Genomic DNA, 14628 nt, shown 5'->3' on the forward strand with positions numbered 1-14628 from the left:
TAACAAAAATAACCTTAAATTTGTATCAATATACAAAAAATATCTTAAACATAAGAACACATATTAAGTAATAAAAATAACCTTAAATTTGTATCAATATATAAAACGTCATACCAATGTAAAATATTTAAGATTAATATAGGTGGTTCTTAGTTTACTGCCTTTGTTGCCCTTGATGATAGAGTATAACCTGTTAGCCAGATAAACCGTTCCCTCCCAATTTGCTTTTGGTCATGTGTTTTATGACAGCAACAAAAAGCAAACTAAGACAACAGTCCATCAAAATCAGTATTTGTATAGTTTTCATGCTATTAAAACATACATACACACACAAAATAAAAATCAAAAAACTTTCAACAAATCTTTACTGAATATTACAATAGGCCAGACCATCCTCTAGTCTGAAGACCGGGAAAAAACACAGACAAAACTTTGTCCTATAAAAACGTATAGTCTAGAGTTGGAGAGTGGTAGTGTACACCTTTAATCCCAGCACTCGGGAGGCAGAGGCAGACACAGGCTTACACATAGAAACCCTGCCTTCAAAAAGAAAGAGAGAGAGAGAGAGAGAGAGAGACAGACAGACAGACAGACAGACAGACAGACAGACAGGAGAAATATATAGTCTAGCAAGGGAAAAAATAGTACACAAAATAAATAAGTAATATGAAATATTGGAAAAGGGTGAAATTTTAGTTGTACTAAGATCATTTCTGGGGGGAAAAAATCCAAGGCAGCAAGAAAGCTAATCACATTCACCTCTACATAAAGAACATTCCAGCAGAAGGCAAAACGTGTAAACACCCTAATGAAGGAGTCCCCTACACAGACTGGATATAGCAGATGTCATCTGTGGTGACATTAGTTAATGGGGAAACTACAAAGTCGGGAGGGAAGCAAATTCTGAATAGAGGAGCAACATGATGCAACTCACCTATTACTGGAGTCCTGCTGTATCAGCAACAGATGGTACAGGACAAGGGCAGAAGACAGAAAACAGACAAATGAGCTTGAATAACAACTGAAACCAAAGTGGTAACAATGAGGATGCTCAGCAAATTCTGATCCTTAGAAATCCAAGAGCTGGTCCCAGAATCTGGAATTCAAACAAGAGAAATTTCTATATAAGACTAGAGAGATGGCTGAATAGGTAAGAATACTTGCTACCCAACCTAGCAACCTGAGTTCAATCCTGGAACTCACATGGAAAGACAAAGCCAGCTCCGAAAAGTTATCCTCTGACTTCCACGTGGGTACCATGACACACACACACACACACACACACACACACACACACACACATACATATATATATATATACATACAAAAAACATACACAATAAATAAATAAGGAAGTGGAGAGATGGCTCAGTGGTTAAAATCATTTACTGTTTTTGTAGAGGACCCGAGTTTGGTCCCAACACACATACCCTGAATTCTAAAGAGACAGAGGCAGGCAGATCTCTTTGTGTTTAAAGCCAGCTTGTTCTACATAGCAAGTTAGCAATTCCAGGCAAACTGGGGGAAAGGGAGGAGTCATAGCTTGCCTGTTGCTGTGAGAAAATACTAACCAAAATCAACTTGAGGAAGGAAGGAGTTTAGTTCAGCTTACAACTTTCAGGTAACACCCCATTACTGAGGAAGTCAGACCAGAGCCTGGAGGTGGGAAGTGAAGTAAAGGCCACGGAAGAATGCTGTTTACTGTCTTCTTCCCTATGCCTTGTTCACCTTGATATTTTTTTTTTATTTTACTTACCTGCACACACACAAATAAATAAACAGCCAAGTGTTGTGGAGAGGAGAGGCAGGTGGGTTTCTGAGTTCAAGGCCAGCCTGGACTACAAAGCAAGTTCCATGTCAGCCAGGGCTGCTACATAGAGAAATCATGTCTTGAAAAAACTAACTAAATAAACAAATGTGATTTAAAAATTTTAAAGAAAGCATTAAGTTTTTAATTAAAGCAAAATTAAATTTCTAGCAAAATATTAACACTATAAACTCTACCTGAGAAATCAAATTGCCAAGATAATGTTTAATTTTAAATAAGTACCTTGAAAGTATAAAAAGAAAAAGACTATACTGTTAATAAAGGGTACGTCGTCTCTTCTAAAACTTGGTACTCTACCAGCATTCTCCAGTAACATACAGGAATTAAATTTTTTGGCCCTTTTTCTTCCATTCTACTGCAAATTCATTTTTAAAATTAATAAAAATATTTTATTATTCCAGAAAAGAAAAATGCTTTAAAATACCCAGAACATGAATCAAAACAGCAACTGACTAATATGTAAGCACTCCACATAACTCTCCTCAGCAGTCAGAGAGAAATAGGGAGCTTCATAGAGAACAGAAATTTTGCTGGCCCATTTATCACACAGTGTAATTCTTGCTGCACTGTTATGTTCACAGCCCCATGCTAACAGTTACCCACATTCCTGATGTCAGGTAGCTGGCTCACCACAGTCCCAGGAAGTCACTGTGGAACCACTCACCCACAGTTCTCAGTCTAACTGCCCCGAAATGGCGTTGAATGCTGCTACTTTCAAGGAGGGAGAACTGGTAGGGACCTCACAAAAATTAGCAATTACAAACACTCAAAGCTTAGTAAGTTATTTTAAAAAAAAATGTCAAAATACTTCCTTATTAAAACTCACTTGCTCCATCGGAATCTGAAATATTTTGCCTGGTACAGTTGTGTATACCTATAAGCCTAGTACTTTGGGAGGAGCTGGCAGGAAGAGCGGAAGTTCCTAAGTCATCCTTGGATGCACAGCAAGTATGAAGTTCAATCTTGTCTCAAAGCAATATAAAAATCTTTAAATATTCAAGACTACTAGTAATTTCTATACTAATTAATTAATACAGTTTCTGTGTGATTATTTCGGATCTGGGCAGATGGGAACTAACAATATAATATCTGAGTATCCTTAGACCAATTAACTCTGTAGGTTGTACTCTGACAATAACTGTTTCTCAAAACAACATCCTAAAGATGGTAGCCCATACCTTGGTCAAAATGTCCCCTTCTGACATCACTTCAATCATAAGTTCTTTTGTTCACATCCTCTCCTAGGACTGTAAACTTCTCAAGAGAAAGAACTTACTCAATTCTGCACTCTTTAAACCTCCTAGACCAATGCTTCCCAACATAGCTCCTTAGCAAGTGTTGCGTGAATTTCTGTATGAGATTAAGGTACTCAGCTCACTAACGTCTAGAGAGCCCAGTGCAGCTAGCAGAAAAACTGGAGGAGTCAGTGAAGAAGAGGCCCCTGTAAATTCCTTAGGTAGTATCCAGAAACAATTTAATTGGCTCTCAGTTCTCTTAAAACACTACCATGTTAAAAGAAGCCTCCAAAATATTGGGAATTTTTTCCCTCCACTTGTTGTGGAAACATTGTATTGTACAACTTGTCAGGCTGCCCTGTTGTTTATAAAGTCTTACACAGTACATACAACTAGACTAACCCTAGCAGTTACTATTGGTGGTCAATCTCAACTGTCAACTTGAGTACTCAATCAACTGAAAACAACAAGCTTTTGACCATGCCTGTGAGGTGTTATCTTGGTTAGGTTAACTGGGGTGGAGAACCTACTCCCTGAGCTTAACAACTTTCCCTAGGATTGATGTGGGAGTCCCCTCTGTGTGCTGTGATTATCATTAATGAATAAAGAAACTGGAACTTTGCTGGTAAGCCACAACCTCGTGGTGACATACAGATTAATAGACATGGGTTAAATTAAGCTGTAAGAGTTAGCCAATAAGAAGCCAGAGCTAATGGGCCAAGCAGTGATTTAATTAATACAGTTTCTGTGTGGTTATTTTGGATCTGGGCAGATGGGAACGACCAAGCAGCTCCCCTACAACAAATTGGTGCCCACATGGCCTACTAAATCCACATAAAACCTGAGAGGGCTTGAAAAGGAATTCTAGACAAAAAAAAAAAAAAAAAATTATGGAGTTTAACACAGCTTCTTGCTGTTTGCTGGGGGCTTGCCGCAGTTCCATTAAGAGAGATTTTCCTGATTCAGCTGTAGCAGGAAAAAAGCCGCGGCCGTTTTAAAATGCCAGCTTTCTGGGCTATGCTGAAAGCCATTTGGGAGGAGGAGCACTTGAGTGGGGATTTGTGAGCAGACTGTTGCAGCTTGTTTAATGGCAGCACGGACTGGCTGTGTGCCTAGAGATGGGGCACTGTGCATGTCTCTCAGAGGCGGTGAGCAGCTCCACCATGCTGGACTGTGCAGAGCAAGCAAACAGTACCTTATTTGACCTAGTAATGTTGCAACTTAGATTCTTAAGCATTTAAGAAGTGCTTCTGGTCAGAAAATAATTACAGATATGCAATAAAGACAAATCCAGATTTAAAAAAAGACCTAAAAATGGGTCACACTATTGGATAAATGTACGTAGGCTTGGGAGGGAGAAGAAAAAGAGTATAGAGAGTTGGAAAAGAAGTAAATTGTTTTTTAAAAAGTCTTTAAAGAGAGAGTACAGACAGTCATAGATTAAAAGAAGTAAACAGAATAAGGCACATAAAAATGGAAAGTTCACAGAGGATCTGGATTATGTATGTTATTGTGTTATCTTTGAATTTTTTGACTATGAATGAGTTAAGTAAAGAGAGACATTTCATTGTATGGACTGCTAAATTAAACCAACATAAAGGTATCTTGATTTCAAAATTTGAGTCTAAAGATATGTTGCTTTGAAAAAAAGGTTCTTCTTTTGTTTTCACAGAAGATTAGAACCTGTGGATTGTTTCCAGACTAATGTGGTTTTTGGACCAAGGCCCCCTGAAAGGTCGCCATGAACACCCCAAAAATAATCACAAAGAAAACTACTTTGCCCAATAAACAATAGGAAGCAGTTTGGAGAAAAACTACACCCATATTCCCAAATACTGTTTATAAATGTTTGTTTACATATAAAGGGGGATATGCTATAGAGATTTGCATTGATATGGATCTTGGTTTACTGATACAAATTTAAGGTCAATTTTGTTATATGTATATGTATTTCTGATCTTGATTAAGGTATTATGTTTGTGTAGGTCATTTAAAAGTGTAATGTATAATTAAGAAATAAAAGTTAATGGATAATCATCTATAATGGTCAAGCTTGTAGTCATGTTAGTTGGATTTTCTGAATGTATGGAGATATATTTCAGTTAGATAGGTATTCTTCAAATCTTTCCGAGACCTTCAGAATATGGCATTTAAATATTTTAAGAAATTAGGACTTTTTATGACAGTGAGACATATCTATCTGCTCCTGGCAGCACCAATCTACTTCAAGAGGATGATGGGCATTGAAAAGACTCCTTATGGAGTTGGTTAGCCATTTGGGCAAGAAACTGCTCTTGCCTGGACTGCTTCATGGTATGCTGCAAAATCTGGACATGCAGAACCCACAGAGAAATGACTGCTAAACTTGCCTAAAGGTGAGATGATCCTTCGGGGTTCCTGCTTCATGAAAGAGTCTGCTAGACATTCTTCAGGATACAGAAGAAAATGGGGGAACTGTCTTTGAAATTTCCTGTTTCATGGAAAAGTCTGCTGGATACTATGGGCCTGTAGGCTAAAAATAGATGCCCCAATGGTATAGAAGAACTTTGGGTGCCTGTCCAGGCAGCGAGATGTCTCTGTTAATTCTAGAATTTTGGAAGTTGCTTACAATGTACTTCCTGTTAACTTAAGTAATATTATATCCTTCTGGAGTCTTTGATGAGAGTTGAAGAATTTATAGTTATAGTTTTCCTTAGTTAGGATAAAAGATAAAGTAAATATAAATATTGTAATGTAATTCTTGCTTGATACCTGTTTTGTTATATGTAATTTTACTATGTTAAAGTTAAAACCTTCTTTTATTATTTAAACAGAAAAGGTGAGATAATGTGGGAGTCCCCTCTGTGTGCTGTGATTACCATTAATGAATAAAGAAACTGCCTTGGCCTGTTGATAGGGCAGAACTTAGGTAGGCAGGGAGAACTGGACTGAACACTGGGACAAAGAAAGGTGGAGTCAGAGAGATGAGATGCTATGGAGTTGCTGCCAGAGTCAGACATGTCAGAACTTTGCTGGTAGGCCACGACTCGTGGTGACATACAGATTAATAGACATGGGTTAAATTAAGATGTAAGAATTAGCCAAAAGAAACAAGAGCTAATGGTCCAAGCAGTGATTTAATTAATAGTTTCTGTGTGATTATTTTGGTTCTGGGCAGACAGGAATGACCAGCGGCTTCCCTGCAACATAGGGTTGTGAACTGTGTAAACGGAGGGAGCTGTTTACCAACAGTGGGTGAATAGGACCAGTTCTCCCAACCTCCCATGGCCATGACCTTCCCACCAAGACAGACCATACCTATAAACCGTGAACCAAAACCACTTTCCCCCATAGGCTGTTTTTATCAGGGTATTTGGTGACAACAGGAAAAGTAACTAGTATACTGTTCAGATCCACATTTATTTTGCTCAGAACACTTTTAGAATTTCCATAAACTCAAGTTTTGACTATAGTTGAGACTTTCTTTGTCCCAAGTACAACTTTCTAACACACTTTTGTCTACCTTCAAATAAACTTGCTAGAAAATAAATGTCAGAAAGGCAGTCATGGAAAAATGAGAGCACTCATGAAGGACTCTCACAGGGAAGAAAAGCACCACTGTTCCCAGAATTACCTGTCCATAACAGCTATGGGCTAGTAATGTACCACCATGGGGAAAAACAGAAATACACTAGCAGGGATTGCTAACTGCTGCTGTAGTCTGGGTCTTTTAAAAATATTTTTATTACTTTTAATTATGTGTAGGTGTGTATGTCTGCATGTGGGCATGTGAATGGGAATACAGGCACCCTCAAGAGGTGAGAGGAGTTGGATCCCCTGGAGCTGGAATTACAGACACATGAGAATCACCTAATATAGGTGCTGGGAAGCAAACTTGGGTTTGCAAACTTTCCCCCGAAAGAGCAGCAACACTCTTAATTACTGAGCCGTCTCTCCAGGACCTGAAGTCCATCTCCACAAAGGCCCATGGAGCAAAGATTTGGTCCCTGGCCTTTTGCACTTCTGGGAAGTAGCAAAACATTTAAGAGATTGAGCCTAATGGAAGGAGATTAGGTCATAGGGGTGGGCACTCAAAAGTGACTATGGCACCCAAGTCACTTTCTGTCTTTGCTTCCAAGCTACCCCAAAATAAACCACATGTTCTAGCATAGCTTCCTACCTTTTAGGAACTGCCTTGTCATAGCCTGTCCCCAACTCACAAAGCCAAGGGATCATAGACCAAAACCACAAGCCAAAATAAAGCTGTTCTCTTTATAAGTTAGCTATGTCAGGTATTTCTTAGTGATATTTTTAGAATAGGCTATTGTGAATAGGACTGTTTAATTTTCTCAGCAAATTTATTGTTAGTGAATAGAAAAGCCACTGATTTTTATATCCTGCTGCTTTGGTAAGAGTGTTGATACCGTCAAGAGTCTTACAGTGGAGACTTTAGGCCTTCTAAGTATAGAATCATATCATCTGCAAACAGGGATAAGTCTTGCTTTCTTAATTTATCTTGTTTTTTTTCTTTCCCCTGGTTTTTGGCCAAGATTTCAAGCACTGTACTGAATAACAATGGCAAGTATTGGCCCCTTCTTGTCTTAGACTAGGAACACTTTCAGTTTTTCCTCATTCATGTTGACTGTGGGTAATTGACTATAGTCACTAGAAGTCAAACTCTTTTTATGAGGCTATAATTACCCTGATACTCAAACCACACAAAAATGCAAAGAGAAAGAGAATTACAGACCAATCTCATTCATGAACATTGATGCAAAAATAATAAAATACTGGCAAACCAAATCATCATCTACCATATCAAGCCAGCTTCATCCCAGGGATGCAGGGATGGTTCAACATATGAAAATTCATCAATATAATCCACCATATAAACAAACTGAAAGAAAAAACACCTGATCATTTCATCAGATACTGAAAAAGCCTTTGACAAAAAACCAACATCCCTTCATGATGAAGATCTTGGCAAGATCAGTCTTGATGAGATCAGGGATACATAAAACATTCCTAAACATAATAAAGGCAATATATAGCAAACCAACAACCAACATCAAACTAAATGGAGAGAAACTCCAAGTGATTCCACTAAAACCAGGAACAAGACAAGGCTGTCTGTCCACTCTCTATATACCTATTCAAGGAAGTATTCAAAGTCCTAACTAGAGCAATAAGACAACAAAGGAGATCAAGGAAATACAAATTGGAAGAAGTCAAACTCTCACTATTTGTTGGTGATATGCTAGTATACATATGTATACTACAAAAATACCACCAGAGAACTTCGATAGCTGATAAACACCTTTAATAATGTGGCAGGATACAAGATTTAAAAAAAAAAAAAAAAAAAAACCTAGCCCTCCTTTACAAAGATGATAAATGGGCTGAGAAAGAAATCAGAGAAACATCACCCTTCACAACAGCCACAAATAGCATAAAATATCTTTGGGTAACTCTAACCAAATAAGTGAAAGAATTTTAAATCTTTGAAAAACAAAACTGAAGAAGACACCAGAAAGTGGAAAGATTTCCCATGTTCATGGATAGATAGGATTAACATAGTAAAAATGACAATCTTAGCAAAAGCAATCCACAGACTCAATGCAACCCTGATCAAAATCCCAGCACAATTCTTCACAAAGAACAATACTAAATTTCATATGGAGAATCAAAAAACTCATGAAAGCCAAAACAATCCTGGGCAATAAAAGAACTTGTGGAGGCATCACAATCCCTGACTTCAAACTCTACTACAGAGCTACAACACTGAAAACAGCCTGGTATTGGCATAAAAACAGACAGGAGGACCAATGGAACCGAATAGAAGACCTGGATATCAATCCACACATCTTTGAACACCTGATCTTTGATAAAGAAGCAAAAAATATCAAATGGAAAAAAGAAAGCATATTTAACAAGTGGTGCTGGCATAACTGGATATCAACATGTAGAAGAATGAAAATAGACCCATATCTATCACCATGCACAAAACTCAAGTCCAAATGGATCAAAAATCTCAAAATAAAGCCAGCTACACTGAACGTTATAGAAGAGAAAGTGGGAAGTATACTTGAACGCATTGGCACAAGGAACCACTTCCTAAATAGAACCCCAGCAGCACAGACACTGAGAGAAACAATTAATAAATGGGACCTCCTGAAACTGAAAAGTTTCTGTAAAGCAAAGGACACCATCTACAAAACAAAACGACAGCCTACAGAATGGGAAAAGATCTTCACTAACCCCACATCAGACAGAGGTCTGATCTCCAAAATATACAAAGAACTCAAAAAAAATTGGACACCAAAAGATCACATAATCCAAATTTAAAAAAAAAAAATGGAGTACAGACCTAAACAGAGAACTCTCAACAGAGGAATCTAAAATGGCTGGAAGACACTTAAGGAAATATTCAACATCCTTAGTCATCAGAGAAATGCAAAACAAAACAACTCTAAAATTCCATCTTACACCTGAAAGAATGGCCAAGATCAAAAACTGATGACAACTTATGCTGGAGAGGTTGTGAGGAAAAGGGAACACTTCTACATTGTTGGTGGGAATGCAAGCTGGTACAGCCCCTTTGGATGTCAGTGTGGCGATTTCTCAGAAAATTAGGAAACAACCTTCCTCAAGACCCAGTAATACCACTTTTGGGTATATATCCAAAGGATGCTCAATCGTGCCACAATGACATGTGCTCAACTATGTTCATAGCAGCTTTGTTTGTCATAGCCAGAACCTGGAAACAACCTAAATGCCCCCTTGGTCAAAGAATGGATAAGAAAAATGTGGTACATTTACACAATAGAGTACTACAGAAAAAAATAACGACAGCTTGAATTTTGCAGGAAAATGGATGGAGCTAGAAAACGTCATTTTGAGTGAGGTAACCCAGACACAGAAAGACAATTATCACATGTACTCACTCATAGGTGGTTTTTAAACATAAAGCAAAGAAAGCTAGCCTACAAACCACAATCCCAGAGACCTTAGAGAACAATGTGGACACTAAGAGAGACTTACATGGATCTAATCTACATGGGAAGTAGAAAGTAGAAAAAGACAAGATCTCCTGAGTAAATTGGGAGCATGAAGACCTTGGGGGAGGATTGGAGGGTGGAGGGGAGAAGAAGTAGGGAGGGGAGCAGAGAAAAATGTAGAGCTCAATAAAATCAATAAAAAGAAAATCACACCAAAAAAAGAAACATCTTCAACAAATGGTGCTGGTATAACTGGATGTCAACATGTAGAAGAATGCAAATAGATCCATATATATCACCATGCACAAAACTCAAGTCCAAATGGATCAAAGACCTCAACATAAATCCACCTGTTGTCTGGGGTTTCTGTCCTGCCCAGTTCTCGAAGTAGTTAAGTCCCAAAGAAATCACACAGAGGTCTACATTAGTTGTAAACTGATTGGCCCATTAACTCAGGCTTCTTATTAACTCTTATAACTTTTATTAGCCCATTATTCTAGTATATGTTAGCCACATGGCTCGGCACCTTTTTCAGCAAGGCAGTCGCATCTTGCTTCTTCTGTGTCTGGTCAGGACTGCGTCCTCTTCCCAAAATTCTCCTGTTCTCCTTGACCCGCCTCTACTTCCTGTCTGGTTGTCCTGCGTATACTTCCTGCCTGGCTACTGGCTAATCAGCATTTATTTAAAATATAATTGGCAGAAATATAGACCATGGATTCACACTATCTATCCACACTGAACCTCATAAAAGAGAAAGTGGGAAGTAGCCTTCAATGCATGGGCACAGGAGATCACTTCCTAAATATAACACTAGTAGCACTGAGAAAAATAATTAATAAATGGGACCTCCTGAAACTGAAAAGCTTCTGTAAAGCAAAGGACATGGTCAACAAGACAAAAATGCTGCCTACAGAATGGGAAAAGATCTTCACTAACCCCACATCTGACAGAGGTCCGATCTGCAAAATATACAAAGGACTCAAGAAACTATACATCAAACTACCAAATAGTCCAATTTAAAAATGGGGTACTAGCCAAGTGGTAGTGATGCACACCTTTAATCACAGCACTTGGGAGGCAGAGGCAGGTGAATCTCTGTGAGTTCAAAGCCAACCTGTCTACAGAGTAAGTTCCAGGACAGTCAGGACTGCCCCACAGAGAAATCCTGTCTCAAAAAAACCGAAGGAAAAAAGGGGGGGGGGGGCTACAGATCCAAACAGAGAATTCTCAATAAAAGAATCTCAAATGGTTGAAAGCACTAAAGAAAACGTTCAACATCCTTAGACATGAGGGAAATGCAAATCAAAACGACTCTGATACTATCTTACACTGATCAGAATGGCTAAGAACAAAAGCACTGATAACAACTTATGCTGGAGATAATGTAGAATAAGGGGAGCACTCCTCCATTGCTGGTGGGAGTGCAAATTGTATATCCACTTTGGAAATCAGTATGGCAATTTCTCAGGAAATGTGGAATCAACCTACCTCAAGACCCAGCAATACCACTCTTGGGTATATACCCAAAGGATGCTCAGTTATACCACAAGGACATGTTCTCAACTATGTTCATAGCAGCATTATTTGTAATAATCAGAACCTGGAAACAACCTAGATGCCCCTCAACCGAAGAATGGCTAAAGAAAATGTGGTACATTTACACAATGGATACTACTCAGCGGGAAAAAAAAAACAAACAAACTTTAATTTTGCCTGCAAATTTAACATAAAATAAAATAAAAAACATTCTGAGTGTTACCCAGACCCAGAAAGGTAAGTACAGTATCTACTCACTCCTAAGTGGATCTCAGGCATAAAGCAAAGGATAACCAGTCTATAGTCCACAACCTCAGAGAAGTTAGAATCCTCTTCCAGAAACAGATGGAAACAGATGCAGAGATCCATAACTAACCATTGGGCCAAGCTCCAAGTCAAAGAGAGGAAGAAGCCATAAAATGAACAAAGGGGTCAAGACCACAATGGAGAAATGCACAGAATCAGCCGACCTGAACTACTGGGAGATCACTAACTCCTGGAGACAACGGTGTGGCTCGGGCAGTAGATGGGGACACTGGCAGTGGGACCAGGATCTAACTCTACTGCATGAACTGACTTTGTGGAGATCATTCTCTTTTTTTTTTTTTTTTTTTTTTTTGGTTTTTCGAAACAGGGTTTCTCTGTGGCTTTGGAGCCTGTCCTGGAACTAGCTCTGTAGACCAGGCTGGTCTCGAACTCACAGAGATCCGCCTGCCTCTGCCTCCCAAGTGCTGGGATTAAAGGCGTGCACCACCACCGCCCGGCTTGGAGATCATTCTCTATGGAGAGACACCTTGCTCAGCCTAGGCACGGGGTTGGGGTAGGAGGGCCTCAGTTCTGCCTCAACAAGATGAGACAGACGAAGCTGACTTTCCAGAGGAGGCCTTAACCTCTCTGAAGAGCAGACTGAGGTAGGGTAGGTTGAAGGGGGGAGCAGGAGAACTGGGATTGGTATGTAAAAAATTAATTAATTAAAAGAAGAAAACTGAATTCATTAAAAGATGGAAGAGCCTCTCATGTTCCCAGATCAGGAGAATTGCTAAAATAGTCACACCACCAAAAGCCATCTACAGAGTCAATGTAATCAACACCCACAGTCCAATGGCATTCATTCTTCACAAAACTTGAAAGAAAAATCTTAAAATCATATGGAAGCCTCAAAGTCTCAGAAAAACCAAAGTGATCCTGAACAAAAACAGCAATGCTAGAAGCACCACACTTTAAAATATCCTCCAGAGCCATTATAACAAAAATAACATGGTACTGACACAAACACAGACACACAGAGAAACGGAATAAAACAGAAGACCCAGAAATAAACCCACACAACTATGGTCACCTGATTTAAGAGAGGTGCCAAAAACATATTGGGAGGGGGGAGCCTCTGAGGAAAGAGGATTTGCACATAAAGTAGATCTAAACTAGATCCCGCTCAGCACATAAGCCCAAAGTGGATCAGAATTCTTAATGCAACACCTGCAGCTCTACACTGCTGGAGAAAGAGGCTGGAAAAGACTTCAAAATGCAAATAGAGGCAAGGACCTTCTAACTAGGGTTCCATTGGCCCTGGATACAACAGCAAAATTAATGGGACTGTATCAAATTTGAAAGCTTCTGCACACAAAACAAAACTGACAACCTACAGAATGTGAGAAAATCTTTTCTAACTATTCATTCTATGGAGAATGAAAGATCTATTTAATTATGTGTGTACATCTGTATGTACACAAGTGCAGGTGTCCCCAAGGCCTGAGGTATCCAATCTCTCGAGAAAACAGTTGCAGGTGTAAGCTGTCAACATGGATACTGGGAACTAAAGTGGGGTCCTCTGGAAGAGAAGTTTGTGCTCTTTAACGACTTAGAATATATAAAGAATTAAAAATTAAAGCCGGGCGGTGGTGGCGCACGCCTGTAATCCCAGCACTCGGGAGGCAGAGGCAGGCAGATCTCTGTGAGTTCGAGGCCAGCCTGGTCTAGAAGAGCTAGTTCCAGGATAGGCACCAAAAGCTACGGAGAAACCCTGTCTCGAAAATCAAAAAAAAAAAAAAAATTAAACCAAAAAATAATCCAATCAATAAATGGGCAAATGAATTGAACACTTTTCAAAATAAGAGGTACAAATAACCCATAAACATGGGGGAAATGTTAAAGCTTCTTAGTCATCAAGGAAACACATATCAGAACTACACTGAAGCTGGATGTGGTGCTGGGACACACTTGTCATTCAGCACTTAGGAGATGAAAGCACCAGGAAGGCCAGCCTTGCTATACGCTCCAAGGTCAACTTGGGCTATATAAGACAGTCTCAACAAAAGGAAGGAAGGGAAAGAGAAGCAGGGAGAGAGGAAAAAAAAGGAAAAAAAGGTCCACTGAGATCCTATCTCATCTAAGAATGGCTATCACCAAGCTATCAACAAATGTTAGCAAGGGTCCCCCACTAATCCTTGCACCCACTTATACATTCCTCCAGGCATGATATGACCCTTACACTCTTGAACTATAATCACCTTCACAAGACTTCATTAGGTCCATTACAGTCCTGAAGTGGATGGGGTACTCACGAGGCAGGTACTTAAGACATCACCCCTCCCTGAGGTTACAGAAGCAGTTAATACAACAGTTGCTGGGGAAGAAACACTTTTCAAGATTGGAAAGATAGCTCAGCAGTTAAGAGCACTGGCTACTCTTCCAAAGGACTCAGGTTCAATTCCCAGCATCCACATGGCAGTACACTTTCACACCAATGCACATAAAATAAAGCTTAGCAAAACATAAATAATATAAACTTTCTCCTGGCTTTTTAGAAAAAAGAAACACTTTTCTTCTCCGTTATAGCCACTCTGAAAGTTGCTCATGTTCATGCACATAATCCCTCACCTATGTTCTAGTAAGGAATCACAATGGTTTAACTGGTCCACCAACCTAGATATGGGTAGAATCACTTCTTTGGTCTGTCACTGGTACTCTATCTGGAGTGAACAGATGCTTGTGTAATTCTGTCAAATTAATGTGACAACATTGTTGATGGGAATGTAAATTAGTGCAGCCAATA

General features: G+C 39.2%; 1 protein-coding gene across 5 annotated transcripts in view; it reads right to left on the bottom strand.

Moving 5' to 3' along the window:
* Sfmbt1 (Scm like with four mbt domains 1) overlaps positions 1-14628 on the bottom strand; it is a 118023-nt gene that overhangs the window by 89214 nt on the left and 14181 nt on the right. For 4 of the 5 annotated variants that reach the window (XM_057769830.1, XM_057769826.1, XM_057769827.1 and 1 more), the window contains exon 2: positions 935-1096. The exons of the other annotated variant lie outside the window; for it this stretch is intronic. The gene's annotated coding sequence lies outside the window, so the exon portion shown is untranslated. The remainder of the gene's footprint in view (positions 1-934; positions 1097-14628) is intronic. 5 annotated transcript variants of the gene reach the window in all.

Source organism: Chionomys nivalis, chromosome 5 (assembly GCF_950005125.1).
Source record: "Chionomys nivalis chromosome 5, mChiNiv1.1, whole genome shotgun sequence".
Lineage (NCBI taxonomy): Eukaryota > Metazoa > Chordata > Mammalia > Rodentia > Cricetidae > Chionomys > Chionomys nivalis.